Consider the following 27,920-nt stretch of genomic DNA (forward strand, 5'->3'; position numbering starts at 1 on the left):
CGATGTAAATCTGTGTCTGCTCCATTCAGCTTCAAAACCACACCCCTCTCCTGACCTTTTTTTTTTAAACATGTATACTGCAAATGTGGGGAGTAGTAATGAAAATTAGACTAGTAAGTTGTAGCAGTTTGTATAATGGAGCAGTATTAGCTGCTGGGACATTGAACCTGTCAATCACTCTGCATTTAAAGTCACGCTGCATTTCTAGGCAGAATTTATGACCCAGAGATTTGGAGTGAGCTGATAACGACCCCATACCCTTTTTGTATTTATAACGTAACCCTTTTCTTTTCCCATGAATGCTTTGGCATCACAAAAATGTATTCTGCAATGCCAATAAAGCTTATTTAGATTTAAAAGAAACATGGCCAAAATGCTGCTGGTGTCAGATTTGGGGCCAGCAGCATTTTCGCTTACTAAATAGTCACCCACAGTTTCTCCTGGCAGTAAACAAATGCATTTGGTGGCTGCTGGGACATGAACTCTGATGCTATAGCAACTGAGGGCAGAAAATATAATACCTGTATTTGGTGGTTCACCCACACTGGGAAGCTGCTAAGTACTGTAGAGGCCTTAGAGCCCCTCTGTGATGAGCAGTCCAAGGGTCATCTGCAGCTTGCCGAGCTTTCACCTGTGGCCCTCAGATCCTTCCTGCTTTATACCTATCACTCTGTTTTAAGCCCAATTGACCCTAGCTCTTATTTTTTGCTTAATGCCACTCCAAGCTTCACTCCGTGAGAGAATAGGATTGAACTTTATTTGACTGAGCAGCCAACTTTCACATCACATGACCTCCTCCCACAATGCAGCACCAGCAGTACATGTGAGATCTGAGAAGGGATGTGCAGCCTCCACTATAAGGTCCCTCACCTTTTTTCTTGAAAAAGAGCTGCATAATTCCTATATACTTCATTAAAGCAAGGCAAGGCATTTTTAGGCAGGGTTTCATTAGTCATTAGATTAGTTGTGGGTTGCTGCTACGCCTAGTGGCTGGTGAGAGGGGGGTTTGAGGAATCTTTTGTGTGAAGTCTTAGGGACATGGGAAATATGAGGGGTGAGGTAGCTGAACGGCGTTTAAGTGGTAGGAAAGGGCATATGGGGTTGTCACGAACAAGGTAGTTGGAAGGCCTTACCTGCTGGTATTTGCGCTGCTACGCAAGGAGGTGCGGAGTCTAACCACGCCCCAGGTCTTCACCAGGGAACCCTGCAAGGAGTTTAGGACTTAGCCGCTGAGACGTGTCGGTCGCGGTTCTCCCAGGTAGCTACTGTCAGGCGCCGCCCCGCTGTCTCCTCGGGACGGCCGCCTGTGTCAGTTTCCGGCGCGTCTGGTTGTCAGCTGACAGGAAGCTGCTCAGTAGGCAATGGAGACGCGATGTTCGGGCGCAGTCTTGTTCACCGGAAGTGATGCAACGGGACGAGCTACGGAGCAGGCGTCCGTTCCGGCACCAGCTAAGAGTGCGGGACGGCGCCTGACAGGTGTGAGTGGGAGGTTTGATTCGTATTTGGGGTAATCTGAAGGTTTGTTTTTATTAAGTACATACGGGATCTATTCCAAAAGGAACGTGGATCTTTTTCTTTGATTAAATATATTGTTTTAACTTATTTATAAGATTAGAGGACCACACACATCGCCCTTGAAGTGTATGGTTGTCCATCGCTGCCATAGAGGATTATCTTACTGTGGATAAAATTATGGCCTTGCTGATCTAAACTATGCATCTGTAAGAACTTTGAGTTGCAATGTTTTACTTTACATGATAACTCTTCTTATGTATTTTTTTCCTAAAGCTGAACAAATATGAGCCGATTGTGTTGCTGGGATCGGTGCTCTATTTGCCAATTCTTGACCATATGGGGGATTGTTAGAGCTGTCATATTTATGGCAATGGTTGAAAACGAATGCTTACAATCAGATCATTATCGAGCATCATGTTTATCTCACACATTGTAAATGTGTCCAGTATTGTAGAATGTGCAGCCAGCTGATGAGCCAGTAATCCTTTAATTGATTTGTAATTATTCCTGATAAGTTCTCTAGAATATCATAGCATCACTGAACACTGTTATAAACAGGCCACTAACAAATATTTCTCTGCTAACCAGGCCAAGCTTTGTTGACAGAAATGAAACTGTTATTAAAATAAAAATACCCTCTAATGGTAAGGAATTATTAAGTGTATTTGTTTCATGTTAATAAAATTAGTATACTTAGTACGTGGTTGGTCCAATTGATCGGCTAGCGTGCCTATGTTCAATGATCGTACACACATACTGATACAGTCATTTTCCAGACAGCATGATCAACATCCAATCAATCCCCAATGGATTTGGACCAGGCAAAACGACTGTTTGAACAGCTTAGCGCCCGATGTCTGTCTTGCCTGCAGTCTCTCACTGTGAAGATAACTGGATTTGGGGAGTGCTCTTCAGACATCTGCTTTGGAGTCTTTAATCTCCTCATACCCAGCACATTGTAATCTAAATGGTCTGCTGTGACTTGCAGCTGCTCCGCTTTATATACACAGCTAGACTTTATACAGTCAAGATAGAAAGAAGAACTTTCAGGTTGTAATTGCTGAAAAATGAAAATAGGGGCCTCAGTATATCATGTATGATAACGCTGTGAAAGTATAAACAATACCAAATGAATGCTCCCTTATAATAACAGGCAGAGAGGGCGTGCATGCTGATAAACCAAGCCACCGGGATATCGCCCGTCTCGGATCAAGTCCGTCATCGGAGACGTGGATACAACAAGGTATGACCTGATCTGTATTAAAAAGGGTAATGCAGGAATAACGCAAAATGAAACGTGAATCTGATCATATGGCCTTGCTGAAACTGCCCTGGCCAAAGTTACCAACGATCTCTTATTAGCCAAATCCAAGGGTCACTTCTCCCTACTCATCCTCCTCGACCCCTCTGCGGCCTTCGACACCGTTGACCACCCCCTCCTGCTACAAACTCTTCTCTCTCTTGGCCTATCTGGTTCTGTCCTCGCCTGGTTCACCTCATACCTCGCGAACCGCTCCTTCTTGGTATCCACGTCTGGCTCCTCCTCCACCCCCTCCCCTCTTCCTGTTGGAGTCCCTCAGGGCTCTGTTCTCGGCCCTCTTCTTTTTTCGCTCTATACCTCCTCGCTTGGTGCTCTCATCTCCTCCTTCGGTCTTCAGTATCACCTTTACGCTGACGACATCCAACTCTACATCTCCTCGCTTGATCTTTCCCCCTCCCTTCTCTCTCGTGTTTCCGACTGCCTCTCGGCAATCTCCTCCTGGATGTCCTTGCGCTTTCTTAAAATTAACATCTCTAAAACTGAAATAATTGTCTTTCCTCCCCCCAGGCTCCCCTTCCACCATGACCTCTCTATCACTGTCAACAACACCTCCATCTCCTCTGTCACCCAACTTCGCTGCCTGGGCGTTACCTTCGACTCCTCTCTCTCCTTTACCCCCCACATTCGCCCCCCTCCGCTCTATTCTGAACGCGGCTGCCAGACTCATCTTCCTCTCTCACCGCTCCTCCTCCGCTTCCCCTCTCTGCCTTGCCCTACACTGGCTCCCCATCCCCTACAGAATCATCTTCAAACTCCTGACCACCACATACAAGGCACTCTCCCAGTCTACTGCCCCTTACATCTCCAACCTCTTCTCCATTCACACTCCTGCCCGCTCCCTGCGCTCGGCCAATGACTATCACCTCTCCTCCTCTCTGATTACCTCTTCCCACTCCAGAATCCAAGACTTCTCCCGGGCAGCCCCCCTTCACTGGAATGACCTCCCTCGCTCCGTCCGTCTCTCTCCCACTCTAAGCTCCTTCAAACGGGCACTGAAAACCCACCTGTTCCTCAAAGCCTACCACCCTTCCACCTAACCCGCTCTTCCCTCCATCCTCCCGAGTCCCGTCCCCTCTTCTCTCCTTTACATCAACTGGCCCCTTTTGTACCTGAGTTTTGTTCACCCTCCCTTAGGATGTAAGCTCATTTGAGCAGAGCCCTCTTCCCTCCTGTGTCCTTACCTACTCTTCTGCTCCGTCTTTTCTGCATTAGCCTGCTTGGAGCTTCTGAAGTGTTGGTATTTTTGTTCACTGCTCAGTAATGTTTTACCCTGTACTGTCTATCGTCTGTGCATTGTACGGCGCTGCGGAACTCTTGTGGCGCCTAACAAATAAAGGATAATAATAATAAGGATAATAATAATAAATATCTCACTTGACGTGTTTTGTCTATATATTTTTCAACCTCTTTATTTTCACATATTCAGTAATGTACATAAATCTATACCAAGTAATCTGTTATGTCTGTAAAAGGTTAATAAACCCCACCCCTATGTATATTATATAAATATTTTGCTATTACAATCAACTTTTTAAATAAAGGCAACAGGATGCAGTATTCCTTGCTCATCTATACTGTCCAACAATGTTCAGCATGTACCGACTACACTAAAGTGTACTCTGTTTTCTCACCTTCATGTCAGTGGGGTGTAGTCAAAATGTCTACATGCAGAATGTCAACAGTGATAATGTCTACACTGTTATAATGTCACCCAAGAAAATGTCTACATGTTTATAATGTCTACACATTTAAAATGTCAACATGTAAAATGTATACACTGTCATAATGTTGACATTCAAAATGTGGACATAAATAAATGCAAAAAAAAAGCAATAAAAAAAGGCAATACATGTAACATTCCTCCCACTTAAACAGCCCTAGTGCTGCCAGTCTAGGATAGTACTAGCAAAATCAGCGGGACTAAAAGCATGCCCCCTCCCCCAACTGATAGCACTAGGGCTCTTCCTACACCCCTGGGGCAGTGGGTGGGGGGGGTCATTTTAATTGTTTTAATCTATGAATCTATTTTGTCCCTGATGTACTACAGGCCTCAGCATGCCCAGGCTGCCATTAAGTGCTGACGCTTGTAGTACTACAAGCGCCAGCAAACCCATAGCAGCCAGGGCATGCTTGCACTAGGGGAACCACAAGTGCTAACATGCCCTGGCACCCAGGGCCTGCTGAGACCTGTAGTGCACCAAGAAAAAATGGAAATAGAACACTGACATAAGTGTAAATGTTATTTTAGTTGAAATAAAATACCCCAAAACATCCCTCATTCACCCTCTTTATTTCTCACCTAGATCCAGGCTCTCATTTGCACGGTGGCCTAGTGGTTAGCACTTCTGCCTCACAGCACTGGGGTCATGAGTTCGATTCCCGACCATGGCCTTATCTGTGTGGAGTTTGTATGTTTCCTCCGGGTGCTCCGGTTTCCTCCCACACTCCAAAAACATACTGCTAGGTTAATTGGCTGCCATCAAAAATTGTCCCTAGTCTCTGTTTGTCTGTCTATCTCCCTCTTCGTCTGTCTGTGTCTGTGTGAGTGTGTGTCTACATTAGGGAATTTAGACTGTAAGCCCCAATGGGGCAGGGACTGATGTGAATGAGTTCTCTGTACAGCGCTGCGGAATTAGTGGCGCTATATAAATAAATGATGATGATGATCCTTGGCTTGGCAAAATAAAAATACCCTCATGCACGATGCAATACGAGCTGGTAGATTCTCGCTCTTAGTCCCCCCGATTTTGCGATTATCAGCCTAGGCTGGCAGCACCAGGGCAGGTTAAGCGTGTTTTTTTTGTGTACATCTATTTATTTATGTTGACATTTTGAATGTCGACATTACAACCCTATAGATATTATTACAGTATGTACACGTTACATGTTGACATTTTCAATGTGTAGACGTTATGAACATGTAGACATTTTGTTGGTCGACATTATAACAGTTTATACATTATGACTGTTGACATTGTGGTGTAGACATTTCATCCCCAATCCATATCCATGCTTACATACATGCTGGTGTAGCCTGTGCCAAATCCATCAGGTCTCTAAGAAAGAAACTTTTGTATCAGTCCACTACATGTTTACAACCAATCTATAGAGCACTGTTATCCACCATGGCCCCAAAAATGTAAATAGCTCTGTAGGGGGGAGCAAAGTGCATATTGTGTCTAGGAACGTCCTTGGTTTCATCCCAAGATAAATAAATTGTATGGGGATCTTCTGCTATGCCGCTTCTCTGTTGTATTCAGAGAGCCCTAAACGTCTCCTCACAGCTTTACTTCCTGACTGTGTTTATTAGTATAGTTGGTCCAGTCTGCTGTAGTTCTAAATGTTCTTTTTGCAAATGATATAAATATGTCTTTCTTCTCCCTTCAGGAGAAAGCTGCAGGGATTTTCTGTCCCTCTGTCTGTAAAAAGTAGAATAATTACAGAGCGACTAGTAATCTTTTAGGTGTTTTTTTTTTCTTAAAATGTTTAATTGCAAACAGTTTTGCCAAACAGTAATGAAAGAAAGTGTATGCAATATTTTAGGTGTGAGACGGGACATCTAGGATTCCAGTCACATAGGAGTAACTGTAGATCTGTAGGGTTGGGATTATTTTACGGTCTGACAATAAACACTTATTTGATTAGCAGTAGTAGAGATTATAGTTAGTAACAGATAAGGATCTTGTGTAACAATAAGTAGGTCAGTGGGGACCTGGAGGCGAGGAGCTCTCCTGCTGATTAATACTAGATGTCTCTCTGAATATTAATCATAAATATGTGCAAAGATGTATGAGAACAATGGTTCTATTTATATATGTTATGTTCTGTGCAATCCAACTAGAGAATAAAGGACAATGATCTTGTGCAAGAATATGTTGCATCATTTGCGCTTGCGATATCTCTGTGACATTCCACTTTTTCATTTTACTGTAGGAATATAATTTATACAAACATACAGGTATGGGATCTATTATCCAGAACGTCTGTGACTTACAGATAAAGGGGCACATTTATCAATCATCGGCAAAAATGAAAAATAGTTATTAATCCTTATCGCATGGATAAGGATTGAACTATTTCTCAAATTTATTAAAAATGGATCACAGAAACAGCAGTTCCGATAAACTGCTGTTTCTGTGATAAAAAAAAATCACACTTACCCCGCTTCTTCGGAACGCGATGTCCTCCAGGTCCTCTTAATTTGTCTTCACACTGGAACTGCGCATGTGCACAGACATCCCTGCTCTCTCTCTCTGCAACTATCATGTGATCCCTCCACACATGCGCTGTCCAGCTCTGCTCTTCGGAGCAGAGCTGACAGCACTGAAATCTGGAATCTTGAGCTGGCGTACATTATCAAGACAAGTTACCGTAAAAAACTTTTTTTCGGAACTTGTTAGATTGCGGCCAGGAGCAGTCACCATACTGTTGAATGGTGACTGCTCCCAAAAATGAAAAGGAGTGCAAAGCAGCAGATATCCACGATATCTGCTGCGATGCACCTTTCATAAATTTGCGGAGGACACAGAGGGACCTTAATTTCCTGGTAAGAGCACTATTGTGCTTTCTTAAATATGCCCCATAGGGTTCTGCTGTAAATTGTAGCATCATGCCTACAATATTGTAAATTGCATTTAAAAATTGTCATTGCACTGCCCATTATAGTCCCTTCTTGGTATAGTTTTTAGCAGAGCTCCTCTTAGTGACTGTAGGAGGAGGTCAGTAATCATGACTGTGTGTATGACATTATCACTGGGAAGTAGCAATTATTTACTTATTTACATACTTTTCACATAAGAGTTCTCAGCCTGTATTTTAACGAAGTACATGAGAGGATATAACATCAACATCCTATTATTCCACAGTCCCCATTACTTGTATATATGTCCATGGACATTTTACTGGTGGACGGGTCAGCACGACCTGCAGCAAATGATATGGCTGCAGGACACGATTATAGTTTATTTCTATTGCACTGTATATCTAACGTTTAAAGCCAGATATACAATAAAATACTGAGAAATACATATATTATACATACAATAATAATTAATTCTTTAACTTTTCTTGCAGGCTGTTACCTTAACTTCCATGCCCTTAATGACGTGGTAGTAGGCAAGAGAAATAAAAATGACATCACAGATATTTGGTGCTCTGACGCAACTAGTGACATTATTATGCTTTATCTACAGCTAATTTATCTGCTATTAATTTGTAGAGTGAAGGAAGAAAGAGGAGAGAGGTAGAGAAAGAGACGGAAAAAGAGAGCCAGCGCGCACATAGCATAGTAATTCCAATACAAACAAACCATCCCTCTGTGCAGTGATGTGTGCCAAACTCTGGAACAGAGAAAGGAGGAGGGAATTGGGATGGGAGGGATGGAGAGAAAAGACTGCTTGTGGTATCCAAAGGAGAAGGGGATACGATTGGACAAGGGGAGGACTAGAAGTTCAGGTTTCAGACAGGGGGAGTTCCCAGGGAGGAGGAAGGGGCTGGGAGTGTGCATGAAGGGTGAGGGGGAGGGAAAAAAGTCAGATACACTTTCCATTGCTTTTCATACACGGGAACTGCACTGATTGCACCTAACGTCTATGTTCACTTTGGGAACTTTTTATATACTTGTATGAGTGTTGATCTGCTGGTTTCATTACAAGTGCATTGCTGCTTTGGGGATGCTCGAACAGATTCTTTGGATTTTTACGCACTAACATTTTGGATTGTTACTTTCAGAGATTAAAGACATTCTCGCATCTCCACGGAGAGAACACAGGACTCTTGCAGACCTCACTCATTCACTCTGGATGGAGGGGGGGGATCTGGCTGTTTCCCCTCTTTTGAACCTCACTCTCTAGTTGTTGATGGGTCCTGTTGTATGAGGATTACACGTACTGGACTGGTCTTCACTGGGACACTTCTTTCCATTTCTTGGAGGTGCTGAGAGAGGGAATTACTTCTTCAAATTGCTGGAACTGAACTCGGGAATCTGTCCCCAGAGAGTTACTGAGACCTCTGTGTTGTGTCTTGCCAGGCACACGCCTGCTGCAAGGCAGGGGGATCTTTTTACATCACAGTCTTTCCAGGTAATGCCAGAATGTCCCTTGCGCTGCTGCGTCTTACATGTCACCATGTGCGCAATTATCCCATGCGCAAATAACTGCTGTGCACCCCTCAGTCGCTCATTCTAGTGGGATTCTTCATTTACTATGGGGTCTAAACCTTTCTATCATTGATTCAATATGCCGGTTGGTAAAGTGTATATGTGCTTTGTAGAAGTTAGCTGTTTAAGGCCAGTCTCAAATCTGGATAAGGCAAACATTTTGAGGACTAAGAAAAACAAGGCAAAGGGGTCAGATGCGTAGCACAGCGCTAAGGTGCCCTACAGCGTTAATGGATTTATGTCTGGTCTTAGTTTTCCTGGAGTTTGTTTTGTATTATTTAGTTTAATTCTCTTTATAAGTAGCGCAGAAATCTGTAAGCGAGGAGAGTGACAGTTATATGCGGCACATGATGGGTTAACCTACCTGTGCATCTGAAACTGTCTGTTTCACGTGGGCGATATAAGTCTTAATTGCTGAAAAGTGGAACAATGGCAAAGGGAGGTCCTGCGTTGTCATAGTATTAGGACTCTGCTTTAGATCTCAGGCTTTGGTTCACTAGGTTTGTCTTTGTGTATGTTTATCCTATGGGACAGGCTGGAAGTGTCTGGAGAACAAGTTTCTATTATTGGCTTATCTACCCAACCAGCAATATCTTTACAGTATGTGTATAAAACAATGAACAAGAGTGTTTAATCTGCTGCATTACCTCTTGGGTATGACCTACCAGTCTTCCTACTACTGTTATCAGACCTCATTGTGGATTAGAACAGTGATTGACAATGGTCTAATAGGAATTCTCCATCAGCAGTTTTTTGTGTTTGTTTGTTTTATTGGTTTTGTGAAAAAGTTTCTCTGGTGAGATCATCCCAGTATGTGTGTAATTGTATTGTTACTGAATTTTAGTGCTGGAATGTGGTCCTGGATCCCCCTTCCCACCAATATTGTGCTTTTATCTGTATCGTAGCCTATTATATAATGGGTTAAACGCTGTAAGGCGCTCCAACTATTGCATTCCTCATTTCAAAGTTTCTTGCTCTGAATAGGTTAGACTGACTGGTTATAAAACTGTCTTAACCAGTGACAGATTTACACTGTCTGGGGGTGAGTAGGGGAGAACTGCAGGATTTCACTCAAGTCTGGGGCCTGCTAGGAATGTCGCATCCCTGTATGGTGTAAACCTATTTTCTCCCTCAGAGGCCTTTTTATGTTCTTCATTATAACAAAGGGCTCCTCTCTGGTACAGTGAAAGTTAGCAATCACAGTTTTGTTAACTACTTACACTCCAAGACAAACGTTTTCCCTAAGGCCGTGAAAGGGTTGAGTAGATATAAGCTAATAAAGTAAACCGAAATATGTCTGGAAGAGATTTGTGCTTATTGATATGTTCTACAATTGCATTTGGCTGCCTATAACTCAACTACAATTGCTATCTTTCTCAACTAGCTAATAATTGACTGGGGGCCATGAGTATTGTAAATAGCCACAAAAGAGCCACAGGTTGCCTACCTGCAATCTAAATACTGGAGGGACTTAATTAGAATACACCTCAGGAGTTGAGTAACATATGCCAACTGCAGCAATTCTTTTGGTTATAATATGTTCTGTGTTTGGATTCCTACAGCGTTCTAAATGGTCCTTTCATGATTGAATCTCAAGTGTTTGGGGGAAAAGTGCTACCTAATTAAAGTAATTATCACTACTCGCCAAGCCTTAAAACCGGAGTGTTTTGCTGAAGAAAAACTGGATGCTTTTTGTATGAGATGCGTATTGTGCCCGAGCTGGTGAATGTACATTGTGTGCTGGCATCTGCAGTTGTACGTTCGTGTGAAATTTTTCATTCTTAACTTGTATAGTGAAGTGTATGTAATAGATGGAGTTCCTTTCAGCTTCCATTGTAACTTTTAATGGGGGTTGGAAAAGATCCTTGATTTGTAAGTAGTGAGTGACTGAGAAGAGGCAGCCTTACTTCTATGGAATGCCAATTAAAATGTAGATTAGGGGTATTTTGTGATCTCTGCAAAGCTTTAGAAATAAAATCTATGGTGGGGTGTTGAGGGAGGAGGCCGGCTCTTCTTGGAACCAAAATGAGAAATTCTATATGGGATTTGCAAAGCATAATTAAAGATGATGAGGGCATTTTGCCTTCTAGGGATTTAAGCAGGACTGGGGGAGCAGGGGTTAAACCCCTTTTAACATGAAAGCACTTTGGGGATAGCTATGTTAAAGAGGAACAAGTTGTCTAAGAAGGTGCTATTTTAATGAAAACTGATGTACTTCTAATTGGTATTCTTACCATAGAAAATGACTGGCTGAAGTGATTAGAATGGACCAGTTCTCAATCTGAAAGAGCAAACTTCTGGACAGTTCACTGGGACAGTGACAGATGCTCTTTCAAAGGAGACGTCCTTGTAGACCTGGAAGTAAGCTTTAATAAAGGCTTTTTATGAATTGCTTTTTGTTGGTAGGTATACTAATATAATATTTTTAGAAACTGGGGTTCCTAATGACAACGCTATCTGAATAACCTTGAACTGCAAGGGCATTCCCTTACATGTGGTTGCTGCTGGAGTGCTTCAGTTTGCCTATGCTTGACCTAGTTCCTAGTAGCTATTCTTGGACTGTGTACAGTTTTGAAAGCTCTGGAGATATTATTGGGGTGATTTTTGCCACACCAGTAGGTGTTAATGATGTAGTTCAGGGTCATATAAACACATAAGGGCTTTTTTTTTTTTTTTTGCCGTAACTCTTAGCAGCCAATCAGATTCTGCCTCTTATTCATGTACGATCAGGGACGTGCCTGGCCAATCTGCTACCTGAGGCGGAAAATGAGACGGCGCCTCTCTTATCCCTCAACATTTATGTTGGAGTTGTGTGAAATTTACAAGACAACCTGTTGTACTTTTAAAACATTATTAGATCTATCAACAAGATAAATGCTACTAATTTAGACTCTTGCGTCAAGAAAATTGTCATTTTAATGTAAGCCTGTTCATTTTGCCGACACACCCCTGTGTATGAAAATATAGAATATTAAATAACATTTCTGATTGGTGCTGTATTTTGCAACTGCTCTGTTGTTTGCACCATATTCAGTAAGTGTAATGATGCTTTTTGTTTCTTTCTTGTTTTGTTTTAAAGAACAAGCACTAAATGAAGCATCTCTCATCTAGCTATTCACACTTGTGCTGGATGTGACTGAATGACCCAACTTACAAGTGATCACAATCGCTCAACAGTGTTGCATACATATAATACCTATTTCTGTAAATATTATTAATACTTCTGTTTGCTAACTTTTTTGTTTGTTTGTTTTAGGTCTAGTGACCCTTTAAATTGAATTTTTTTTATACATTGACAGCATGTTGTATACATTTTTTTTTGCATCTAAGCTCCAGATGGTTAGATTCTACCTCACCTGTAAATGGACAGTTAGTTGTATTGTAAACAGCTACAATGAGGGTCACTACACAAAGGCAGTTGAAGAATGGTTTTGTTCAACTGACATTTATTGTGCTAATCTCATTAGTAAAAGAAAACAATGCATTATAAGGAGTGGACTGACTTTCTTTTGTCTTCTTCTAATGCATTAATGAAACCAGTTTAAATGTATTAATCATTTATTTTCTTTCTCATTAACTAGTCTCTGCAAAGAGATGTTTTTACACAAATGTAACACTTTTTGCTTTAGACACTTGTTATCAGTGTTGTCATCCGATGTACTTGCTTCATATAATGTGATTTTACAAGAAGATCATATGCATTCCAGATATTTTGGGCTGCCCATAGGACAATGATGTAGTGCAGTTTTCCTATGGCTCTTTAGCTGCAGCCAAACTCCCAACTTCTACCCATCTCCAGAGATGTGTTTTAATAACAGAGAGCTGCAAATCGCCTTTTTCCCTGTGAACGCACACCTCGTATCTTAAAATTTGTTTTGTAGTGTCACTTGTTGCAACATGATCGGGATGCTTTATAAAGAAATACGTCTCCTCTTGTACAGCGGTTTATTCACATGTTCTTCTATTAGTTTATATATTAAGTGGCCCTTTTTAATGATACACCCAGTATTTTATTTAGAACAGAACAATACAAAGACGCTGTTTTCTAAATGGGTAAAGGTGTGTCCAATTGCTGACCTGAGTGCCTTTAAGCTTCCCTTATAGTATGACATGAATAGCAGCCCCAAGCATGCATTTATGCTTCATACATGCCTTAAATACTTGAAGTATAGGACCCAGTGCATGTTCTGAAATTTAATGTGATTTTGATGCAATATTTAAATACCAAATTGGAAGTTTGAACTTTGCTTCATGCAGAAGGACCTTACACATGTCTGTTGTTTAGTCCTGCTGAAGGCATTGAAACACCCACACATAGGGCTCTCATGCATGTTTCATCTTTATCCCTTTAAAATGCATTTTGCAAACTTTGTTGCATCACCGACCTCAAAGATGGCATAAAAGTCATTCGCCTCCTGGTGTAATGAGCCTAAAATGGGCAACTAAAATGAACCAATGTGCTATTCTGACACTACATATACCTTTGTGTTTCATTCCTCATTGCGCCTTGATTGCACTCTCTTTGTGCTCAATGTTTTCGAGTGGAAAAAGAAGAGTTCAAAAAGCACAACACAAGTTAAATGCACATACAAACGCAGATACGTACTGTCTGATTTGGTAGAATGCTTCTTTTCACATCTGGATTAACACCAGTATGTATGTAGTCTTAACAGTTGGGAGAAAGAATTAAGGGGGAAAATTTATAAAGCTTCGGGTTTGAAAAAGTGGAGATGTTGCCTTTAGCAACCAATCAGATTCAAGCTGTCATTTTGTAGAATGTACTAAATAAATGGTAACTCGCATCTGGTTGGTTGCTATAGGCAACATCTCCACTCTTTCAAACCCGCAGCTTAATAATTTTACCCCTTAGTAATTGTGTGTGACAACATCACTGAGCAGCAACAATAATGTACTCTACTCCTTTCTGTAACTCTCTGGATATCATTTTTTCAGATAAGAAATTGCATGGTGTGTGTGATATATATATATATATATATATATATATATATATATATATATATATATATATATATATATATATATTGTACGCATGAATATTTGTCCTTTTTCCACATGTGAGCACTGAAAATATATAAAGATGGATTTTGTTTGGTTTTAGGTGTCCAGTGCTATGTCCCATTAGGGAGAGGATGTGTTTGCATGAAATCTAAGTCAGTTTGTTTATATTCTTTAGCTTTTCTGAGAATACTTAACTAGCTGAATGTTCCCTGCCCCCCCCTTTTTTTTTTTTTTTTTTTTTTTTTTTATCAGAGCCTGTCTAAGCAGCCAGCCTCAGAGGTGTGATGGATGGACTAGTGACTGGGATGTGTAAATTGCTCTTGTTCCCTTAAGATCTCCCCTGAAAGTGAAAATTAAACAAATAAATATTCAGTAATGATCTCCAGGTGTTAAAACCCTCACTCAGAGCATATAAACCAATTAAGTCATACAATTACATTACTTAATGTAGACAATTGTAAATTTACATTATATGTGGCCAATTCTTTTGTATGCTGCAGACTAACATGGGACATTTATCTTCTGCTAAGGCTCTCAATAAGGACAATGAGGGGCAAGTTAAAAACTGTGTCTATTGCTGTAGGCTCTCTGCTCCATTAACTGTTCTATTTCTATTTACTGGTCATTTACTATCTGTGTTTCTTTAACACATTTCTGCAGGCATCAGAAAATAATTTAAAGATAAATAACAAGTACGAGTCAGAACTGTGTAACGAGAAAATGGTGTCAAACAAGAACGCACGTCAATGAGTTATGAGATTTTGTTGTGCACAAGAGCTTGCAATCTACAAAACATTCATGCCGCAACATGCGATTATCTCAAACCATTCCACTGGCTCCATAAAGACAGTGGATACAATGTATTACATTGAAGAAAACATGTGGGTTAAAAAAATATAACCTTTATATGAAATAATATATTGAAAGCTAGCAAGCAACAATGGTCCCAGTGTCTCGCACACTTGGAGTGGGTTTATTTTATGTGGGAAACATGTTTTGCTAATAAAGTTATTGTATCTGCTTAAGTGCTAACATGGATGTTGGTAACAAGGGAATGTTTTGAGTAGTTTTATGGCCAGCATAATATGAATGTATTGTTATTCTCAGACCACCACGTAGGGGCCGTAGTGTCACTTTGTTGTGCTGTTATGAAGGTATTTGGCTGTCTTCCCTGCCAAATCTCCTTGGTCTCATTTCTCCACTATAGCCAAGTCATTCTGGCATAGTCCGTTGTGTGCACAGTGAGATGGAGAGAAAGCAGGGAGTTGGTGATTGCGGGCTCTACTTGCACTGGTGTGAGTTTAGCAGCCTGTACTTGGATGTAATTAATCACTGGCAGGTTGACAGCTTCACACTGGAGCTCTGGTCTGTGGTAGACATAGAACTGGCATTTGGGGATGACATAAAACAGATCCTCCTCTGAATGAGAAAAGATTTTGCAATTAGAGCAGTTGGAGGCAGCGGCAGGTTTAAGGTAGCGGTTATAGACTACTGCAAGAAAGTTAATAAAAACCCCCAAAAAATGCATATCTACCTCTCTCAATAACCGGTCTATATCTGTTATAAATGGTTCTAATATCCTCAGACACTTACTGGGGGTCATACTGGCAGCAGAACTAATAAAGAAAGTATATGGGTCTAAAGCCCTGATGATGGATCAGTCTGATTTCAAGCCAAAGACTGTCAGGGTAAGCTGAGATTTGTAGTTCCACAGCAGCTGGAGAAATATAGGTTGCCTACTGCTATGTACTAGATGGAAAATGGATTGCAGCTTATAGCTTAATTATCAGTACAACATCAAGCTCAGTCTGTGTTCCTGTTAACATGTTGCTTGGTATGGCTGAATATAACTTTAGCTTAACTGCTCCATTCTTGTTTGTATACAAAACTCCATGTTCACTGGACAGTGTGCTTATTAATGTCTTAAGGATAAATGTTTTAAAAGCACTTATTTTAAAATGATGCTATGATTTGCAGAGCTGTTAGAGTAACACATCCCTGAGAGATGTGTGGTCCAAACCGTTTTGCTTGATGACATCAAACACATGTTCTACCGTTTTGTTCTCAAATTAGCACTGTTCCATTTGTGGGGCTGCCCCCAGTCGTATTCATAAACTTATTTGACTGTGAGAGCCAGCAGTTGTTGTGCAGAGTGACTTTCTTATTATCATCATCATTATCATCATCACCATTTATTTAAATAGCGCCACTGATTCCGCAGCGCTGAACTGAGAACTCATTCACGTCAATCCCTGCCCCATTGGAGCTTACAGTCTAAATTCCCTAACACACACAGACGACAGACAGAGACAGACTAGGGTCAATTTTGATAGCAGCCAATTAACCTAGTAATATGCTTTTCGAGTGTGGGAAGAAACCGGAGCACCCGGAGGAAACACACGCAAACACGGGGAGAACATAGAAACTCCTCACAGATAAGGCCAAGGTCGGGAATTGAACGCATGACCCCCAGTGCTGTGAGGCAGAAGTGCTAACCACTTAGCCACCGTGCTGACCATTATAGGACCATATTTACAGTGGATGGTGCCCCGTGAAGCTTTTTAAAAAAATGTTGAGTTTCTACTAATATCAGTATTTTGTAGCTGCCCAGCCGCTGATTGGGCATCATGGGAGCGACAAAGTCTTTAGTAAGCGTCAGAGTAAGATTTCATAAACACAGGCGTTGAAGTGGTATTCAGAAGCATGGACAAAGCCTTCTACTTTGTCTTCACTAGAACCAATCTCCTTAACGCGTCTCAAGCTTCCTTGCAGCGTAGTTATTAAATACATAGTACATTGAGTAGTCCTGTCGAACTCCACTGCATTTTACAGAGTGTAACGTTTCAGAACACTGCAGTCTGGAAACTGCCGCAAAGCTTTGGGAGCGCTTGTTAGAATATGTGTGTACGTGCCCATTTGTTACATTATATGCAGACTATTAGCGTAAAAGAGCGTTTAATAGGCTTTAAGAACATGTTAACGTATATTAATCAGGGATTGAACACATTCTACATCATGAACAAGTTACTATTACTACAAGTTGAAAGGTAACTTGCCAGGAATCCAGCTATTGGCTCAATATTGTGTTTTGTCCCCCCAAACCGAACAGCCGGAGATTCGATGGTCCCTAATGCCACCCTAAAGCATTGTGAGTAGAAATGTAACCGTGAACAACATATACTCATATACTATTCAATGCTCTTAATCCAGTGGTTCCCAAATTGTGCGCCTTGGCTCTCTGGGGTGCCGTGACAATCTCACAGGGGTGCCAGGGCCAGTGGTAAGAAAGGCAGGGGATTACGTGCTAACTATTTTGGCTTAGGGGTGCCTTGAAAAAATTAAGGAGACCCTAAGGGTGCCTCGAACTGAGAAAGTTTGGGTTCCACTTTCTTAATCAGTTTATATAGACCGAGGAACTAAAAAATAAAGTAAATAAAGGCAAAATAAATCTGTTTCTCTGCTGCCTTTTATACAATTGTTTTCCTAAACACGGACCTAGTTTGCCTGTGTGGTACATACTGCCCTGCTCTCTACTTTGTTTGCAGATTTATTGTATTAATAGAACAATGAGAAAATATCAGCAGCTACAACCGACAGTACTTGTTGATACGTTATCAGAAGTCTGAGCAAGTACCTGTCTGAACAGTGCTAATGACCTTCATTCAGTAGCTGCTTCTACTAAATGATCTGGGTTCTGCAGGAATAGTGACTACCATAAGTTTATACAGTCCTGTGGTGCAATTTATGTCCTGCACAGGATGTAGTTATTGGAGTTAATGAGAGCTAATAGGCCCAGGCACAAGCTGTCTGTGGTATAGACGAGCTCGGGAATAGACGCTGTGCATTCTCTCTATGAAACGCATCCTTGTGCTCTCCCTGCCATAGCTGCTGCCAGGACATTGATGTGGGCATGTTGCTGCCGTGTGTGTCCCAGGCTGCCCTAGCAGATGTTACATATGGAATATAGAAATCTTCGTTCTGTCTTCACTTGGAGCCATCTGAGGGATTGGCTTGCTCAGCCTTGAAAGGTTTTGCAAGACATTTAGGAATCATTTCCATGTGCGTTGAACAATAGTCCAAAAAAACACAGCAGCCTATTTACCAGTTATGGCCGTTTTGATTGTGTGTAGTTAATGAAATTTCTAAAGCTGCCTTTGCAATCTTGAATGATGCGGTAATAGAGGCAGATTTGTAATTGGCTTCAGTTGGCCTTCTTTCAAGCTAGCCCAACCCACTCTATTATTATCCCTTTTATTGGGATTTCTGCACTTTGGTATTAGCCCACTAATTTGATTTTAAGTGAGTCCACCATCTACATATGGTGGCAGCAGGCCTTTGGTGCTTAACATAACCTATGAGGTTACTGAAATATTAGGCTTCCTGTCTCCTCCATTCCTAGTGAATTTTTAGGCTTATGGCTGCCTCCAGTGTGTATAGGTAACTGCTCCACTTCATAACCATCATCATCACCATTATTTATATAGCACCACTAATTCTGCAGCTCTGTACAGAGAATTCACATCAGTCCCTGCCCCATTGGGGTTTACAGTCTAAATTCCCTAACACACACACACACACACACACACACACACACACACACACACACACACACTTGATAGCAGCCAATTAACCTACCAGTATGTTTTTGGAGAGTGGGGGGAAGCCGGAGGAAACCCACGCAAACGCGGTGAGAACATACAAACTCCTCACAGATAAGGCCATGGTCGGGAATTGAACTCATGACCCCAGTGCTGTAAGACAGAAGTGCTAACAACTAAGCCCCCGTGCTGCCCATTTGGAATTTGAAATGTTCATCACTGATTTATTTTCTGAACTTTACAAAGTGATTTAGTTATGTAAGGAGCTAGGAGAAAGGGTAATTGTTTTGTGTAATATAGAGACTTCAATTATTAGAAAACATTTGACAATACACTGGTCATAGCCACATAGAAGAAACAGGTAATCCTTTAAGCCTATTAAAAATTAAGATAAATTTACTAGAATACCGATTACACATTATCGGATATAAAAATAAAATCCTTGTATAAAGGTAATCTTTCACTCTTCAGCCTGATGCTCCTACTTGGGTTCTCCGGAACAGGTCCATGTTGCTAGATATTGTGTAAATATTAATCCACATCTGCAAGCACTGTACAAAACAACCTTTTCATGCTGGAGTTTCAGTAACCTGTCCCTTGCAGCAATCTGCAGAGGCGGGGGTCATGTTACACACAGCCTCAGCAATCCAGTAACATACTTATAATTCCTGAACAGGAATACACATACTCTTGTCAAAGTTACATGAATTAATGTTTCTATCTTCATCCATTGTGTTTATGGACTGAATCTTCTTGTCTTTGCAGAAAAACTCCCTTGGAGAATTAAAGTAGTCCCGCTGCTTAAACCCATTGGAGATGATCGTTTTGTGTTCAGCGTATAGATTCAGTGGGAGCTACTGAGGCATGTGGCACAGAGTGCCTCATACTAGTTCCTAGTGAATTGATAGGCAGCGAGCCCATGTTAATTTTTGGACATGTATGAAAATCTTGTCAAGTTTTTTAGGGCTGGCCTGAACAACCTGTGACTCTCCAGATGTTGTGATACTAGCAGGGGCGCACGGAGGATTTTTCAGGGGGGGTTTCCTCCACCCCCGAAAAAAACCCCAAAAACCAACCCTAGAGAGCTGCCGCGCATGCGCCCGCTCAGTTTCGGCTGCACTGTACTATACAGCAGCCGCGGCGCTGTCATAGAAGCGTCCGCGGTGGTGCTGTATACAATACAGCACCGCCGCGGACGCATCTTAGACAGCGCCGCGGCTGCTGTATAGTACAGTGCCGATATGTAGGGCACTTTTTTTAGCGGAGGGTGGGGGGGTTTCTGGAGACCCAGAAACCCCCCTTGCGTGCGCCACTGACTAGAAGCCCAAGCATGTTCTGCCAGCCGATAGATGGCAGGGCATGCTGGGACTTGTAGTTTCACAACTCCTGAGTCTAGAGACTGCGTTGGGTAGGTGCCTAAAACCTATAAATATTGTCTATTAATCATGCTGAGGTGTATGGGTGAAGTTTCTACCTCGAGGGTAGAGGGAGAGGTTACAGCCTCAGGACTGACTCTTACAAGGGTGAAATCACATGAAGGAATTTAGAACTTTTGGATAAGTGTTGACATTTTTTTATGATGAATGAACAAAGATCATTACTTAGTGTTACAGAGTTTCTACACTTAAAAAATAGAACTTCCTGAAAATGAGACTTTTGAGAACCAGCAAGAAATATGTGAACACGGCTCAACATATATCAATTGACAATTTTTAAATAGAATGCATTGTTACATATAGTACAGCCCAGGGTATCTCACCCATATTTGTTAACAAAGTATCTCCTTTACATATAAACCTGTTTACACAGCATATTTCTTAAAGGGACTAAAAAAACTGCAATATAGCTTGCCTTGTATACAAGAACTATAATACCATTTACAGATATACAGGGTGATTCAAAAGTCGCAGTACACCCTTTTATTTCAAAAACTCTACAGGAATTGGGCCGATTGGCCGATTTCAAGATGGCGCCCATGTTTGGTACATACCGTAAAAGATAGACCACATCACCCATACCTTACTGGAGTATTCGGGTCTCCCAATTTCCTGTAGAGTTTTTGAAATAAAAGGGTGTACTGCAACTTTTGAATCACCCTGTGTGTGTATATATATATATATATATGTGTAAAAGTTTCCATACGCCGACCGGACTTAAGATATGTGAAGTTATATTTACATTTACAATGGAGTACAAACTATTGTCTTGTCATCATCATCACCATTTATTTATATAGCGCCACTGATTCCGCAGCGCTGTACAGAGAACTCCTTCACATCAGTCCCTGCCCCATTGGAGCTTACAGTCTAAATTCCCTAATATATACACAAGACAAAATGGCTGTCAAAATCATACTTGAAAGAGATGTTGGGGTAGATTTACTAAAATCTCTAAATGGGAAAAGTGGCAGAGATGCCCATAGCAACCAATCAGATTATACCTATCATTTTCTAGAATGTACTAGATAAATGGTAGCTAAAATCTGATTGGTTGCTATGAGCAACACCTCTACTTTTCCTTTTTTATAAGTTTTAAGAAATCTGTCCCTTTGGCCATTATTTATCAAGCATCGGTAAAATGGCAATTTTATTAGAGGCAAAACCTGACGTTTGTTAATTATAGCAGGCTATTGTATTTGTCTGCCTCCTTTAAGTACTCCTTGAGGTAATCCTGGTGGAACAGCTATCTGCAATCCACTCAGAATCCAAATCGGCACTAATTATTTCATATATTATAATTTAACCTAGATTATGCTTCAGTATGCACCAATATAAGCCGTTGTACACTACTAAGTGTATAAACTACTACTTTAAGCCCCAGTTACTAAAATACGTTAATAATTCAAGAATGATCCATGGGTCCTGAAGGTGACTCCCAGTTGGAATCTAGGCTTGAGAAAGAAACCTTTATGGTTTGCTATAGAAATGGATCAAACATATGATTCAAACAGAATGGTATCTAGTGCCTTAACCAGAACACTAAATGCATGAATAAAAGTGTATGGGACCTTTGTAGCCTGCTCTATCCAAGTATTATGAGCAGCTCTATGACCGGTTTGGCTGCACGTGTGCTGGTAAATTTACATAGATTCAGTGGCTTCTACCAGATTCTCAATGTGTCTTGATTGGTCCATTTACACAGCACATGCATTATGGGTCAAAGTTTATGCAATTGGCTGGTGACCACACAATGTTAGAAAAGTCATCGTCCAACTGCATTTTCTGCTAGTCCCAATCAGAGCCGGATTTAGACCTCATGGGGTCCTAGGCAAGATACTGGTTTGGGCCCCACCCTCCCTGAAACAATCCATAGCACTATATTTTTGTAGCATACCTCTATAGTTGAGCAGAAGCGAAGCTAAGCATCGCTGTGCAGCGGCAGTGCCGCCAAAAGGGGGTGTGGCCATACCATTGGGGGCATGGCTTGCATCATTGGGGGCGTACCTAACATGTGAAAAGAGCTAGGCCACCCTCATACAGAAAAAGGCACCCCTAAATAATTACCGAGCAGTCCTGCTTTTTAAGTAGTTGGATAAAAACAACTTTAAGTCTGGACAGAAATACTTATTAAGTTGTTTGCAAAAATAATAAGCATAAACCCAAGGATGTGCCCCTTGGCACTTTTGTCCCTCTACCATCACACTGCCCCTTCACATCACCTCTGTGCCCCTTCACATCACCTCTGTGCCCCTTCACATCACCTCTGTGCCCCTTCATAATTGTGTTTGAAGCAACTTGTTTTCCCTTTATCATAGTGTGCCATTGTGCCTCCGTTATTTTGTTTACCTTTCTATTACTTTCTTCTCTTCTGTTCTCTCGTCTTCTGTTCTGTTTCGTCTTCTTTCTTGCCTCTCGACGCGCAAACTGCTCCTCTCCGCTCCACAGTGAGTCTTCTCTCACGCCTGACATTCAGTGGAACGCAGCGGCGCAGGGGGGAGGGGAGGTGGCTGCCGGTGGCCACCTCAATCATGTGATTTTTTTTTTTTAGTTTTTTTTTCTCCCTCGGACACAATATTTTTTTTTTTATTGGCTGTCATACCCCACCACCTGCCTTGCCACTGGGCCCCCTGGGGAACGCTGGGCCCTAGGCAGGTGCCTAGGTTGCTTAGTGGTAAATCCGGCCCTGGTCCCAATCGTCGTTGAGACAAGTGGTTGTAATTACCAAATTGGGCTGTCCAAATGACAGGTTATATTGGCAGCTGTTTGTTTAGTTCACAGCAGCCCCTGGTGAAAAATGTCTGGCCTACAACTATTATTTGACTTATTATTCAAAAGGGACAATTAATGTAAGCTTTGTGCAACTTTTTCAGGTGTCTGAGATTAGTGACATCATCCACTGCAGCACATAATTTATTTGTATTGTAAAATTCTGCTCTTTTCAGTAAATGGATTATTACATTGTTAATATATAGTAGTTATCTTGATTGGCTTCATCAAGTAATCACTTTTTAGTAATAACTCTGCCAACAAAAATAAATCCTGAAGAACACACTTTTAGACCTTTATGTGTACAAAATGGAATACAATATGCTTTGCCACATTTAGCAATTATCTACAAAAAGATAAATAATGGTCACTTTTATGTAGAAGTGTGTATGTGTGTGTGTGTGTGGTCTTGTTTTTAAACAAAATAATACATAGTTCAGGTCCATCTTGGAACAATATTTGCAGACAAAAGGTGCTGAAAGAATGGCATTGGGAGGCATGCATATGTCACTTTTAACCTCTGCTCAAACCACATACAATTGTAGGATAGTTTACAGACAGCCTGAGAAAGATGGAGCTAGATGAAGACCAATCTGTAGAAATCTGTCATGCAAGTATGGCTTTGTTTTATTTAATGCGAGATTGTATTGTAAAGTGATCTATTACTTCAAATTGGAGGTCTACTTTTTTTTTATTTATTTTTTTTGAATCTTAAGATGTTGAGCTGACTTTAATCTTATAGCATTTTCTGCACTGCATTGAAATAGCAGTGATTGCTGCTGTATTTCTATGGGTCTCTGTGGTGACAAAGGAGTGCTAGCCCTGGACATTAGTAATTGGCCATCTGAAACTGGCCTTGTGGGATTAATACTAACTGTTTTGTTATTGGATTGTTCACTTGTTCAGCGTAAGCATAAACACAATGGGTCTGAGGTAGAGTGGGACGTCCACCAGTTTACGTAGCGTATCTTGCGTGACATTGCTCTGCGTGTGCCAGTGGCGGATCCAGGGGAGGGGGGGAGGGGGCGATCGGGGCTTGCTGCCGTGCAACACAATCAGAGCATCCGGGGAGCACACTGTCCCTGCCTGACACTGCTGAACGGACCTGCACATAGTGTGCAGCCGCCGGCAGCCTCAGATGTCAAAAAGGGGACGGGGCCTAAATTGCCCCCCCCTACATCGCCCCGGGTACAAATATTCTCTAGATCCGCCCCTGGCGTGTGCTCAGAAAGTGGTTTTATGCATAAGTGTGTATGCAGATTTGTGTGATTCTGGCACTTATACCCACCTCCATTTCAGCGAGTCTGAATGCTACAGCAGCCGTGGCGCTGTCAAGCAGCATCTGCGGCAGTGCTGTATTATACTACAATACAGCACTGATGCTTCTTTGACAGCGCCGCGGCTGCTGTGGAGTACCGTTGGTTCACGGAGGGGAGGGGTTTCTGGGGAACCAGAAACCCCCCCCTGCGTGCGCCACTGCACCTGCATGTGGAGAGGTGAGAGGAGAGGGGCGCTCTGATGTTAGCTGAGTACAGTAAGGAATGACCAGACGATGCAGACTTGCTGCAGGTACACGCTGATGGCGATCTCCAGCGCTAGTGAACCGCTTCTGCCTAGAAGATTGCGCTTTCATCTTTGATGCTAGATGTTTTCTTCATTAACCGTGCATATATTATATGCTTTTGTGTGTATATTTAAACAAAATATTACTTTAATTCAAACGCAAGAAGGACGGGTTATATCTGCTGTATTATATGAAGCCTGATAGCAAATGCATTTTTTTCCCTATGAAAATAAATGTTTGCAACGTTTCATTATGCTTATGACCTGGTCCTGTGTATGTGGGTGTATGTACTCTGCCATCAGCCTGCTGCACAGATGCTTTCATTGTCTTTCTTATTTTTTTGTTTTATTTTGTTTCGTTCAAATTTTTCAGCTGTAAATTACGTCCAACTTGCGTTGAGCTCTGCATAAGCCATAATGCGTTACTGTAATACATTGCTCTGTATGGAGAGGGGGGTGAGGTATTCATAGAATAATGTTGATCTAAAAACTGAGACGATTGAACAATGACATTATTTATTATTATTTTTTTATTTTATTATTTAGAGCTTTTTACAATCATCTTTGTTTACCGAGGCAAATGGCAGAACAAGCCGGCTTACTGAATTCAGTTTAGTCACAAAGCATCTCTCCCAAGTTTCTATGACTAGGGAGAAAGCAGGAAGATAAAGTTCTATTTACATATATAGCTTACAAAAGCAAAGTCCCCAGAGACAGTGAACAAACACAACCACCTGGGCACTTACATTCCCAAACGTTTCTTCCTTTCACCTTCTCACAAAAGAGGCTTTTGACTATTGTAACACACAAGCCTTTGTGCCTTTTGTGGTAGTCTGCTGAAGCATGTTGTGTGTTTGTGGAGGTGTGTGTATGTGTGTGCTTAGCGGTTGGAATGTGGGTAGGTTCTTACAATTATAATTAATTGACTCTTTTCTCTATGCAGTTATGTCACTCTTACTGCACGTCTGCAATATATAGTTGCACTCACTATATCTGTAATGGAACTACTGGATCAGTTCTCTCTAAATTGTCCCAATTGTGCTAATGATCTGTTCTGTAGCAGACAAACAGTATGTGTGTGTGTGTGTGTGTGTGTGTGTGTATATATATATATATATATATATATATATATATATATATATATATATATATATATATATATATATATATATATATATATATATATATATATATATTAATGTGTGTGTTTTATTTTTTTGCTGCAATATTAAGCATTATGCACATTCATGGTTGCTAAAGTTACAAGTTGGAACTAGAGGAGACTTATATGGAAATAGATACAATTGACATATAACCATCTATGTTCTGCCACCTGAGTAATGCTGTCCTAGACACGGGCAAAACTTTTTTTTAAAATAAAAATAATTTTATTACATTTTTTTAAGGATTTTTTGATTTTTACTTTAAAATATGTTTTACGTACATGCTGCCATACAGTCTGCAGAGGTAATATGATGTATCCGTCATACAAACCACTGAACCGTATGTTGTCCATAAGTTGTACAATCTTCAAATAGTTTTCCTACCATTCATGTGGTATTTTAAATTGCCCAATAAGGTCTATGACACATGTTGCCTCTCAACCAGCTCCTAGATTTGGGGAAGGGGGGGATTGGTGGAAAAGAGACTTGACCTAAATTGCTGCATTTATGCCCTTTACAAATAATGGAAGAATTCACAATTACAAGACAGGGAGCTCTTTCAATAACGACAAATTCCACACTTGGCATTATTAGTGTTCGTTCTTATAGGTGAATCGGTTTTATTCCTTGTCATCCTCAAACCTTCTGATCATTATAAGGTAATCCTTCTTCTTCTTCACGAATTAGGCTGTGAAAAAACTGAGCAACTCTTTGGCACACCAGTATAGACAGGGGCTCTTCAGAGGCATATCTGTCGCAAAACCTCAGAGTGCTGCTCAGTTATATATTAGGGCAAGTGCTTCCACTAACAGTTTTCAGAGCAGAACCCTGGCATTGTAAATAAATACCCAAAAATAATATATGTATATATATAATAAAATTTGGTATGTGTCACAATCTGTGGAGTTTATTTAAATCTGCACTACCATGGACTGTTGAATGTTACTAACGTTTCCTCTCTGTAGCTGGAGCCTGAGCAGCAAGATTTTGCCTGGAGACCCACAGGCTCTGTAATGCAGAATCCGCAGGTCATTGCTGCTCGCCATTTTTAAAACGTAATGGGCAGGGGGGATGGTAGATAGACCCCATTCTCTTAACTTTTAGCTTAATTTTTTAACCATTAACAAAGGCTTCCAGGGACAGATCTAGGGCTCTCTTAAAGTAGAAAGTGAGCAATCCCCATGAAGCAAAATATCAAATCCTTCTAAAAAAAAAAATATTTTGGAAAAAAAAGGGTTGCAGTCTGAGTTATTGGAGGAACTGTAAATGTGTTTTATAGCGGCAGCAGGCTTCAGCAGGAGATTGTATAAAGGGGATATTTGTGTAAGTGTTGGTGTTTATAGGGCAATGTTTATTTTAGTATTCTGCAGTAACAGTAGTTGGCTGTAGGAGAGGTATGTATGTATATATACAACCCCCCTCTCTTTAAAAACAATTCCTCAGTCAGAAGTGTGACATTGCTGGTTGGTTTGCAGATGTACATCTAGAGCTTGTAGCCTGTTTTGTCCTGTCCTAAATATTAGTGGAGGTTTTCTGTGGTGAGAGAGACTCTCCGTAGTCTTGTCAGTGTACAGTTTTGTTGTGAATACTCTGCTGCTCTTATATGTGCAATAAATTGGGGGTGAAATCCTTTTTAATACTTAAAGTGATTGTTGCTCTTCTCTGCAATATCAACCTGTTATATGGTGTACATACTGTCCCTCATGGACAGGCTGGGCTGGGGGGGCAGGTGGGCATCTGTCCACCTGGCTACCTCATAGTTGTCTACTCTCTTGGAATGTCCGGGAGACTCCTGAATTTCTAGGACTCCCAGGAGTGCAGGGCAACCTCCCGGCTCCGGTCTGTATGGCAAGTTGAAGGGAGGGGCGGGGTTTAGTGATGAGAATCTCGCGTCATTGTAGCCCCGCCCCCTGCTGTTATAGGCCAGAATTGGTGATGACAGTATAGGGGGTGGGGACAATGACGCATTTCTCTAAGCCCCGCCACCCACACGCCCACCTGCACCCTGGACCTCTCTGTTAAGAAATTGCCAGAGTTGTTGGAAAGTATGGGCTACCTTGGGCTGGGTCACTGGGCCACCTGCATTTTTTCCCTTTAAAATGTTCCTAATACGCTGCTGAGCCGTGTCTTGCCAGCCCTCTCCCGCTGTCCCTGACCATTCCCCTGCGTTTGGTACATTCTGTTCTGTCATAGTGCTTTTGTCCTTATTCCTTGCCCCTTGTATACAGGGTTAGAAGAGATGTACAGCTTAATCTTTCCATTCATTTTCACCCACACTAAATAACATTAGTACATAACCTATTCATACAATAACATAGTTTTTAGGTTTACAGTGACTACAGTTGCCATTGGTTGATCAACCTGGGTTTTGCTGTTAAA

General features: G+C 41.3%; 1 protein-coding gene across 9 annotated transcripts in view; it reads left to right on the forward strand.

The window, feature by feature from the left end:
• Positions 1-8,369: 8,369 nt before the first annotated feature.
• Positions 8,370-27,920, forward strand: part of FGFR2 (fibroblast growth factor receptor 2) — a 69,426-nt gene continuing 49,875 nt past the window's right edge. For 8 of the 9 annotated variants that reach the window (XM_075216305.1, XM_075216309.1, XM_075216306.1 and 5 more), the window contains exon 1: positions 8,370-8,916. The gene's annotated coding sequence lies outside the window, so the exon portion shown is untranslated. The remainder of the gene's footprint in view (positions 8,917-27,920) is intronic. The other variant, XM_075216314.1, reaches the window with a different exon arrangement.

The sequence above is a fragment of the Mixophyes fleayi genome, chromosome 6 (genome assembly GCF_038048845.1).
Source record: "Mixophyes fleayi isolate aMixFle1 chromosome 6, aMixFle1.hap1, whole genome shotgun sequence".
Taxonomy (NCBI): Eukaryota; Metazoa; Chordata; class Amphibia; order Anura; family Limnodynastidae; genus Mixophyes; species Mixophyes fleayi.